This window comes from Hoplias malabaricus, chromosome 1 (genome assembly GCF_029633855.1).
Source record: "Hoplias malabaricus isolate fHopMal1 chromosome 1, fHopMal1.hap1, whole genome shotgun sequence".
Taxonomy (NCBI): Eukaryota; Metazoa; Chordata; class Actinopteri; order Characiformes; family Erythrinidae; genus Hoplias; species Hoplias malabaricus.
In genome coordinates, this window is record NC_089800.1 from 27,616,785 (window position 1) to 27,628,029 (window position 11,245).

The following is an 11,245-nucleotide window of genomic DNA, read 5'->3' on the forward strand; positions in this document are numbered from 1 at the left end:
TTCCTGCCATTGTGGTCCTCCTCTGGAGAAGTTTCCAAAGCCCATCTGTCCAGTCCCTCTTAACTCCGGGCCTCTCCAGTCTCCTCCTGGGTGAGAGCCATGCTGGCGTCCAGTGAATTGAAACGAAGCAAAAAAAAAAAAAGTCTACTATGTGAGAAAGGGAAAATATTTGAAAAGATCTTTGTCACTTCAAATTAACTGTGGACAGACTCAGGAGGCCGTTGGTGGACGAAACAACAAATGTGCAAAAGAAACAACACAATGCAACAACATAATGCTGGAGTCTGAGCTTTGAGACACAGAGGAATTGGAAAATGTGCTGGTAGTGACAAGTACCCAATATGTTAATATCAGAAATAACACTACCATTACCCAGTGATTCCTCTGAAAGTTTGAATCTTCTAAGTTTTTTAAATTATATATTGCATCATTTTTGTTCACATTTGAATGCAGTATAGGCTAGAACATCAGTGAGATCAGGTCCTTATCAGTTCTGGATGATTGAAAAAAATCATAATTCATACTTGAGTCTTCAAATGCTGGGGGCTTTGTTCCCCTCTATCTGACTATCAGAACTGGGAATACAGCCCCAAGTGTGAATTACAAAGCCTTTTTTTTTCAATCACAAAAATACATTTGTGGTGTCTCTGGGGGAGGAGCTGTAAAGACCACACCCCCTGCTCTTTTTCAGATAGACCTTCACATTCCTGCACAGAGCTGGTCCCTCTGCTGAGCTCCTCACATCCTCCACTGCTCTGCTCACTCTGATTTAGTTCACTCTGCTCTGGGAGAATGGTAAACCTCCAGGTTACAATGGTGTTGCTGCGGCATTCTGTTCTTAAAGCTTTTCATTCCTGCATAAAGAGGTAAATGGATACAAGAAAAACATGGCAGCTATTGGATTAACAGTGCGTTGTTTGGTGAGTATACTGAAGGCAGAGGTTAGTTACTTTTTCTCAAATACATGATTTAAGGGAGTATTTCCCTGAGTAGTTTCAAATTGGGGATTTTTTTAAAGTGAACACTCAAATTAGTATTTAATGTCTACATATTATTTTAACACATTTACAAAAGTTGTAGCATATTAAAACATCCTTAACTGTGCCATAAATTCTACATAGACAATATTGTGCATTATAATATTCAAACATAAGTTCAGAAAGTAACATTCCAGTGTACAAGACTGTTTCATGTTTCCCTATTTTCACCCCACTGTTTTTGCTCTTTTTTTATATTACAAGAATGAATAATAAAATTTGACAATATGTATCAGTAATTTTAAAATAAACACATCACTTGCCTTTTGCTTTTATGTGTTTTAAAACAAATTCAGAACTGACATTTCAGGCTTTAGCAAACTTAATTATGTTTGTTGAATTCCCAAAGCGCCTGCCTTTGACATGTCCTTTTGAATTAAGTAGTCCAGTTGCTTTGGAGCACTTAAAAAGCATTCTGAGGTTGGTTAAGGATACTGTCAAAGAGTGGAAGGAACAAGGACTCCCAAAGAGGAAACCTTACAAGTCAAGGTATAGTGTTGCTGCCATTCGAAAAGGTCTCTGACAAAGAAGCCTTTTTTTCCACGTCTTATGGGAATTAGTGGCCACAAACGTTACAGTGTGCAGATTGCTGAGGTGTCCAGCAGAGTTGTGGTTTTCCCACGGTGGGAATGTCAGTTCATAATGTATCGTAATGGTTTTGTGCCCTTTGTTTCTTGATATTTAGTTTTTGTTCTGTAGGTTTTCTGCACACTGCTCAGGTATGGCGTGAAATCCATAAATTTTTTAGGTGGTCCAGGGGTACTTTCCAGGGAAAACCATTGGATGAACACCTCACAGAGGCTGTCCAAGAGCAAACCTGGCATGGACCAGAGCAGAGGCGGCACTCGGTTGTCATTCTCCAAGTCTGTGTATTCCTTTAGTGTACAAGAAGATATACAACCAGGTAGGATTCTTATTTCCATTATCATTAATCTAACAGGATTTCATTGCATGAGACAATGTACAATGGATTGATCATTGCAGAAAATAAATTGTGTCCTTGTAATTGAAATCATCTCAAACAATTTTCTTGATACTTCATGTTTGAATAATGTTGTCAATAATATTTATATATTTTTTTGTGGGTCTCATTGGAACATATGCAGTGAACAATTAAAATTAATTAATACATTCATTATCTGTAAGCGCTTATCTAGTTCAGGGTCGCGGTGGGTCCAGAGCCTACCCAGAATCACTGGGTGCAAGGCAGGAACATACCCAGGGGGGCGTGCCAGTCTTTTACAGGGCAAACAATTAAAATGAATTGTCTTATTATTTTTAGATAGATTTACTCAATACATGTATTTAAAACAATGTAGAGAAAAATTATAATCTAGCATCAATATGAAAATGAGTAATGTTACATATTTGAACAACATTTAAGATGATTTTATTTGCTGAGACCTATTTTGTTTGCAGACTAGAGAATACCTCAAGAGTACCTTATCAAATATGTATCCTGGGTTACTTTTAAAGCATGGCTAATGCTGTGTTCAAGCCCTTAAGTGTATGTGGTGTTAGCATTCCTCAAAATCACACCATTGTTTCCCAGTGAGATTGAATGCCACCTCCTACTGAGCATTATACACTTTGGCTTACTAAATGAAGCAGTTCACCTCCAAACTCCACTGGTCATACTATGAATGTAGAAATGTTCAAAGGGCAAATATAACGCTCAATATTCTCCACAAACCTGCATCAATGTGTAAACGTCACTGCAATGGACTAAAACGAATGTAACACTTTTTCAATGACTGTAGATAAATCAATAATGTTTGTAATTTGATTTATTGTAAAATCAGACAGGAATAAGATGTTTAAGCTACCTCAGTACATGACGTTTTTTTTGCAATGTCTGTACTGACAATATACAAAAACTCAGACGACACATGTAGGTTTCAATGTTTGTTTTAGATAGTATAAAACATGAATATATTTTATTTAAGATCATCTGACCACTGTTACCTTTCAACACTACAGTAAAAAATCTTAAATGCAAATTTTACAATATACCCTAAATGACTTAAGAGTATATTTTACAATATACTCTACATTTCTTAAAAAAATATAAACCAAACAGTGTTTGAAAAAAATCAGTGAAATTCCCTTTTAATTCTAAAGCTGCTGACAGTAGCCTTTACACAAACATTTTCCATGTCAACTTCACTATTATTGTATCTTGATAGAGCAAAGTAAAGCTAACTTCTTCTGTGTCTGTTTTCTGTTCTTTGACACAGGAACAATTGTGGGACATGTGGAAGCAGTGTATAATGAAGAACGAAAGAGCTTAGTGTACTCTGTGCTGGACGATGATGGAGATGGCCTTTTCCTTCTCAACCCTCATTCTGGAGAGTTCCTTTTGTCCCGAACCTTGGATTTTGAGGCAGAGAGATACTACATTCTCACAGCAGCAGTCCAGCACAGTGATGGCCAGCTTGCTAGGGTCCGGGTGTATTTTAACGTGGCTGATGTCAATGACAACCCTCCAGTTTTCAAACTGAATGAGCACTCCATCTCGTTACCAGAAGACACTCCTGTTGGCATGTGTTTCTTCAATTTGAACATCTCAGATGCTGATGAGGGTTAGTACAGGAAGGTTTGTAGGTAGTTTACTCTAGAGAAGTGTACATACAGCTGTATGACACCTACATAACCATGTCATAACACAACTTCATGACATCACTCAATCACATAGCATAACCTTGATAAGTCACGAATGGATTAACTTACAAATATAATACCACAGCAATCTATAAGGCCACACAGCTAATCATACTGGATGTAACAAAGAAATTTTTGAAAAATTGATCTTGGAAAAAGTCACCCAAAATCGAACATTAGCATAATACATCTGCAGACAATTTTTAAATAGAGTTTGTAGTTTATTGATAGTTTGAATTCTCATTCATTTACAAACTGCAGGGTCTACTACAGGTAGTGCTGCTGTCACACAGCTTCAGGGTTCTGGAGTTGTGGGTTTAGTCCTCAGGTCACTGTCAGTAAAGTTCTCCCTATTTCAGCATGGATTTCCTCCGGGTGCTCTGGTTTTTTACCACAGTTTAAAATGCATGGTTGTAGGTTGATCAGCTGTGCAGAAAAGGCCACAGAAGAGTATGTGAGTGACTGGGTGAGTGTGTGAAATTGTCCACAGTTGAGAGTGTGTGAGTGACTGGGTGAGTATGTGAAATTGTCCACAGCTGGGAGTGTGTGAGTGACTGGGTGAGTGTGTGAAATTGTCCACAGGTGAGAGAGTGTGAGTGACTGGGTGATTATATGAAATTGTCCACAGTTGAGAGTGTGTGAGTGACTGGGTGAGTGTGTGAGTGACTGGGTGATTATGTGAAATTGTTCACAGGTGACAGTGTGAGAGTGACTGGGTGAGTGTGTGAAATTGTCCACAGGTGAGAGTGTGTGAGTGACTGGGTGATTATGTGAAATTGTCCACAGTTGAGAGTGTGTGAGTGACTGGGTGAGTGTGTGAAATTGTCCACAGGTGAGAGTGTGTGAGTGACTGGGTGAGTGTGTGAAATTGTCCACAGCTGAGAGTGTGTGAGTGACTGGGTGAGTGTGTGAGTGACTGGGTGATTATGTGAAATTGTTCACAAGTGAGAGTGTGTGAGTGACTGGGTGAGTGTGTGAAATTGTCCACAGGTGAGAGTGTGTGAGTGACTGGGTGATTATGTGAAATTGTCCACAGTTGAGAGTGTGTGAGTGACTGGGTGAGTGTGTGAAATTGTCCACAGGTGAGAGTGTGTGAGTGACTGGGTGAGTGTGTGAAATTGTCCACAGCTGAGAGTGTGTGAGTGACTGGGTGAGTGTGTGAGTGACTGGGTGATTATGTGAAATTGTTCACAAGTGAGAGTGTGTGAGTGACTGGGTGAGTGTGTGAAATTGTCCACAGGTGAGAGTGTGTGAGTGACTGGGTGAGTGTGTGAAATTGTCCACAGCTGAGAGTGTGTGAGTGACTGGGTGAGTGTGTGAAATTGTCCACAGGTGAGAGAGTGTGAGTGACTGGGTGATTATATTAAATTGTCCATAGTTGAGAGTGTGAGCGTGACTGGGTGAGTGTGTGAAATTGTCCACAGGTGAGAGAGTGTGAGTGACTGGGTGATTATATGAAATTGTCCACAGTTGAGAGTGTGTGAGTGACTGGGTGAGTGTGTGAGTGACTGGGTGATTATGTGAAATTGTTCACAGGTGACAGTGTGAGAGTGACTGGGTGAGTGTGTGAAATTGTCCACAGGTGAGAGTGTGTGAGTGACTGGGTGATTATGTGAAATTGTCCACAGTTGAGAGTGTGTGAGTGACTGGGTGAGTGTGTGAAATTGTCCACAGGTGAGAGTGTGTGAGTGACTGGGTGAGTGTGTGAAATTGTCCACAGCTGAGAGTGTGTGAGTGACTGGGTGAGTGTGTGAGTGACTGGGTGATTATGTGAAATTGTTCACAAGTGAGAGTGTGTGAGTGACTGGGTGAGTGTGTGAAATTGTCCACAGGTGAGAGTGTGTGAGTGACTGGGTGAGTTTGTGAAATTGTCCACAGCTGAGAGTGTGTGAGTGACTGGGTGAGTGTGTGAAATTGTCCACAGGTGAGAGAGTGTGAGTGACTGGGTGATTATATGAAATTGTCCATAGTTGAGAGTGTGAGCGTGACTGGGTGAGTGTGTGAAATTGTCCACAGGTGAGAGTGTGTGAGTGACTGGGTGAGTGTGTGAATATGTCCACAGTTGAGAGTGTGTGAGTGACTGGGTGAGTGTGTGAAATTGTCCACAGGTGAGAGTGTGTGAGTGACTGGGTGATTATGTGAAATAGTTCACAGGTGAGAGTGTGAGCGTGACTGAGTGAGTGTGTGAAATTGTCCACAGGTGAGAGTGTGTGAGTGACTGGGTGAGTGTGTGAAATTGTCCACAGGTGAGAGTGTGTGAGTGACTGGGTGAGTGTGTGAAATTGTCCACAGTTGAGAGTGTGTGAGTGACTGGGTGAGTGTGTGAAATTGTCCACAGGTAAGAGTGTGTGAGTGACTGGGTGAGTGTGTGAAATTGTCCAAAGGTGAGAGTGTGAGAGTGACTGGGTGAGTGTGTGAAATTGTCCACAGGTGAGAGTGTGTGAGTGACTGGGTGAGTGTGTGAAATTGTCCACAGGTGAGAGTGTGTGAGTGACTGGGTGATTATGTGAAATTGTCCACAGGTGAGAGTGTGTGAGTGACTGGGTGAGTGTGTGAAATTGTCCACAGGTGAAAGTGTGTGAGTGACTGGGTGAGTGTGTGAAATTGTCCAAAGGTGAGAGTGACTGGGTGAGTGTGTGAAATTGTCCAAAGGTGAGAGTGACTGGGTGAGTATGTGAAATTGTCCACAGGTGAGAGTGACTGGGTGAGTATGTGAAATTGTCCACAGGTGAGAGTGACTGGGTGAGTATGTGAAATTGTCCACAGTTGAGAGTGTGTGAGTGACTGGGTGAGTATGTGAAATTGTCCACAGGTGAGAGTGTGTGAGTGACTGGGTGAGTGTGTGAAATTGTCCACAGGTGAGAGTGTGAGAGTGACTGGGTGATTATGTGAAATTGTCCACAGTTGAGAGTGTGTGAGTGACTGGGTGAGTGTGTGAAATTGTCCACAGGTGAGAGTGTGTGAGTGACTGGGTGAGTGTGTGAAATTGTCCACAGCTGAGAGTGTGTGAGTGACTGGGTGAGTGTGTGAAATTGTCCACAGGTGAGAGAGTGTGAGTGACTGGGTGATTATATGAAATTGTCCATAGTTGAGAGTGTGAGCGTGACTGGGTGAGTGTGTGAAATTGTCCACAGGTGAGAGTGTGTGAGTGACTGGGTGAGTGTGTGAAATTGTCCACAGGTGAGAGTGTGTGAGTGACTGGGTGAGTGTGTGAAATTGTCCACAGGTGAGAATGTGTGAGTGACTGGATGATTATGTGAAATAGTTCACAGGTGAGAGTGTGAGCGTGACTGGGTGAGTGTGTGAAATTGTCCACAGGTGAGAGTGTGTGAGTGACTGGGTGAGTGTGTGAAATTGTCCACAGGTGAGAGTGTGTGAGTGACTGGGTGAGTGTGTGAAATTGTCCACAGTTGAGAGTGTGTGAGTGACTGGGTAAGTGTGTGAAATTGTCCACAGGTAAGAGTGTGTGAGTGACTGGGTGAGTGTGTGAAATTGTCCAAAGGTGAGAGTGTGAGAGTGACTGGGTGATTATGTGAAATTGTCCACAGGTGAGAGTGTGTGAGTGACTGGGTGACTATGTGAAATTGTCCACAGTTGAGAGTGACTGGGTGAGTGTGTGAAATTGTCCACAGGTGAAAGTGTGTGAGTGACTGGGTGAGTGTGTGAAATTGTCCACAGGTGAGAGTGACTGGGTGAGTGTGTGAAATTGTCCAAAGGTGAGAGTGACTGGGTGAGTATGTGAAATTGTCCACAGGTGAGAGTGACTGGGTGAGTATGTGAAATTGTCCACAGTTGAGAGTGTGTGAGTGACTGGGTGAGTATGTGAAATTGTCCACAGTTGAGAGTGTGTGAGTGACTGGGTAAGTATGTGAAATTGTCCACAGGTGAGAGTGTGTGAGTGACTGGGTGAGTGTGTGAAATTGTCCACAGGTGAGAGTGTGAGAGTGACTGGGTGATTATGTGAAATTGTCCACAGTTGAGAGTGTGTGAGTGACTGGGTGAGTGTGTGAAATTGTCCACAGGTGAAAGTGTGTGAGTGACTGGGTGAGTGTGTGAAATTGTCCACAGGTGAGAGTGACTGGGTGAGTGCGTGAAATTGTCCAAGGTGAGAGTAACTGGGTGAGTATGTGAAATTGTCCACAGGTGAGAGTGACTGGGTGAGTATGTGAAATTGTCCACAGTTGAGAGTGACTGGGTGAGTATGTGAAATTGTCCACAGGTGAGAGTGTGTGAGTGACTGGGTGAGTGTGTGAAATTGTCCACAGGTGAGAGTGTGAGAGTGACTGGGTGAGTGTGTGAAACTGTCCAAAGGTGAGAGTGTGAGAGTGACTGGGTGAGTGTGTGAAATTGTCCACAGGTGAGAGTGTGACAGTGACTGGGTGAGTGTGTGAAATTGTCCACTGGTGAGAGTGTGTGAGTGACTGGGTGATTATGTGAAATTGTCCACAGGTGAGAGTGTGAGAGTGACTGGGTGAGTGTGTGAAATTGTCCACAGGTGAGAGTGTGTGAGTGACTGGGTGAGTATGTGAAATTGTCCACAGTTGAGAGTGTGTGAGTGACTGGGTGAGTGTGTGAAATTGTCCACAGGTGAGAGTGTGTGAGTGACTGGGTGAGTGTGTGAAATTGTCCAAATGTGAGAGTGTGAGAGTGACTGGGTGAGTGTGTGAAATTGTCCACAGTTGAGAGTGTGTGAGTGACTGGGTGAGTATGTGAAATTGTCCAAAGTTGAGAGTGTGACAGTGACTGGGTGAGTATATGAAATTGTCCACAGGTGAGAGTGTGTGAGTGATTGGGTGAGTGTGTGAAATTGTCCAAAGGTGAGAGTGTGAGAGTGACTGGGTGAGTGTGTGAAATTGTCCACAGGTGAGAGTGTGTGAGTGACTGGGTGAGTGTGTGAAATTGTCCACAGGTGAGAGTGTGTGAGTGACTGGGTGAGTGTGTGAAATTGTCCACAGGTGAGAGTGTGTGACTGGGTGAGTGTGTGAAATTGTCCAAAGGTGAGAGTGACTGGGTGAGTGTGTGAAATTGTCCACAGGTGAGAGTGTGACAGTGACTGGGTGAGTGTGTGAAATTGTCCACTGGTGAGAGTGTGTGAGTGACTGGGTGATTATGTGAAATTGTCCACATGTGAGAGTGTGTGAGTGACTGGGTGAGTGTGTGAAATTGTCCACAGGTGTGAGTGTGTGAGTGACTGGGTGAGTGTGTGAAATTGTCCACAGGTGAGAGTGTGTGAGTGACTGGGTGAGTGTTAAATTGTCCACAGGTGAGAGTGTGACAGTGACTGGGTGAGTGTGTGAAATTGTTCACAGGTGGGAATGTGAGGTGAGCGTGTCCACATATGTGAGTGACAGGGTGAGTGTGTTCCTCCCTTGAGTACGATAGGCCTTGCACCCACCATGATTAGTATGAAGCAGTTACATAGCTTATTAATTTATTCATTCATTCGTCAGCATTTTTTATTTCTAGGGTGAAAGTATATAGTATTTTTGTCTCATTTTATGTCACAGTTGTGTAATGGGAATATTTGTAAAGACACATTTTTGAACTATTACCTTATCAAATGTTTATGTAGGTATGTGTCCATTGTCATGACGACGATTGTCATGTAGCAATATATTCACTGCCCTACAGTCAAAAATATTAAGGAGAAATCTTTTAATCTTGTACATTTTGTTCCACAGATGTTTGAGAAGTTGCCCAATGTAGGTGATTCATTCAGTCATCCAGAGTAAACACGCCAGGTTCACGCGTTAAAGACACAAGCCAACCAAAATAGCAGAAGCAGTCTCATTAAGTCTTACATCATGCATCTTTTGTAAACCTCACAGAAAGGATGAATAGGGGAGTCATCTCAGGGGAACTGGCTGCCACCACTAATGATGGAAAGCCCCCATGGGGGGGTGGGGCGATGTGGTGTGTGTACTGTGTCATTTTCGTAGAGACAGATCAAATGGATCATCAAGGGATCATCCAGTGGAAATAAGTAAATGAGTAAATTAGTTAGTGTGAAATCAGATTCTAAAGCTTAACCGCAGTCGTTTCTGTGTTAGGAAAGACAGATGTGAAGAGAAGTCCCCCAGAGAGCATCCCCTTGGCGTTCTGTCTGGTGTAATAGGCGATAAATGACAGGCCAGACAGGATTATTTACAGATGGCATGTGCATCTGTCAGTGGGATGCGAATGTATGTCTTATAATGTTCTGCTTAATATTCTGAATTATATTAGTGGTCCTATATTTTTATTGTCATTGTTTTTTCCTCTGAATTTGTTGTCTAAAATTTGTGGTTTAAAACAACACCAACAATCGTAAATAATATTTGCATGAGCACAAGCTGTGCTGTAATACATACATCACAATGTATAAGCTATTGCAGTATGCTTTTGGCAAATAATAGTTTTATATAACCATTTTGTTTACAATATAATACTGTGAAAAAGGTATACACTGTAAAAAAAAATACACAGCTATACTGCCAATAAGGAAAAGTGCAGTATTTGAGGTTTGTGTGTGGTGAGATTCAGGGGGTGCCCCACTCCAGTGCTTGAACACAGGCTGATGGGGAACTTTTTTTCTGACCAACACACATAACATCACACATCAACACCAAACATGCTCACAAACAAATACTCAAAATAAAACCCCATCGCAACCCAAAATAAAAAAGCCTCAACAAAGAGAAAAACCTAGAATATGTCCTGAAAATCACTTGAAAATCCCATTAGTCCCAGCTCCTTGGGCACTTGTGCTGCCCATGGTTTGTAAATTTAACAGCAACAAAAATGTTTTTTTTTTTTTTAAATAAATGCATATATGCAGTGTTGTCTGTTATATGGATACTACTTATTGTCTCCATTATAAAAACACTGGAAATGAATTTAATATTAAAATACTATATAGTTCTATTAAAGAGATGCCAACATTAGTGTTTTTAGCTGATATATGTTTATATATATTTTTATTATATATTTATTTTTATTTTTATTTATAGTTTATTTATATTTATGGTATTTCCCTGTCACAGAAATTGCATTTAAACATTTGAGTTTAAATTAAACATTTAAAGTAAAAAAATTTTCCTGATCTTGGGTTTACAGTTTTTCACCATGTAATATGTGGACATTTTTTAAAGTATGTGTTTTTACTGTGCCTTTACAACGAACATATGTTTATTATCTATTTTTTTTTTTGCGCTGCTTTATTGTGCTTCATTCAAAAAGTAGTTCTTGCTGAAACACTTGTTACTGCCATCTACAGGATATGCCTGCTGTAGGGAATATATATATATATATATATATATATATATATATATATACACAAAAGCTGTCATCTGTCATCCCAAATTTCCCAATGATTATTGTCCATATATGCATAGTATTTTTTAAATACTTTGATAGGGTTTACATACTATATCAAACAAAAAATTATCTTAATTCTTTGTCAATTTCTTCTCTTGATTGCAGGCATAAATGGAGATCTTGATGTATCTGTAATAGCAGGAGACAATAAGGACAAGTTTTCAGTGGATGTACAGGGTCATTTGTGTCTG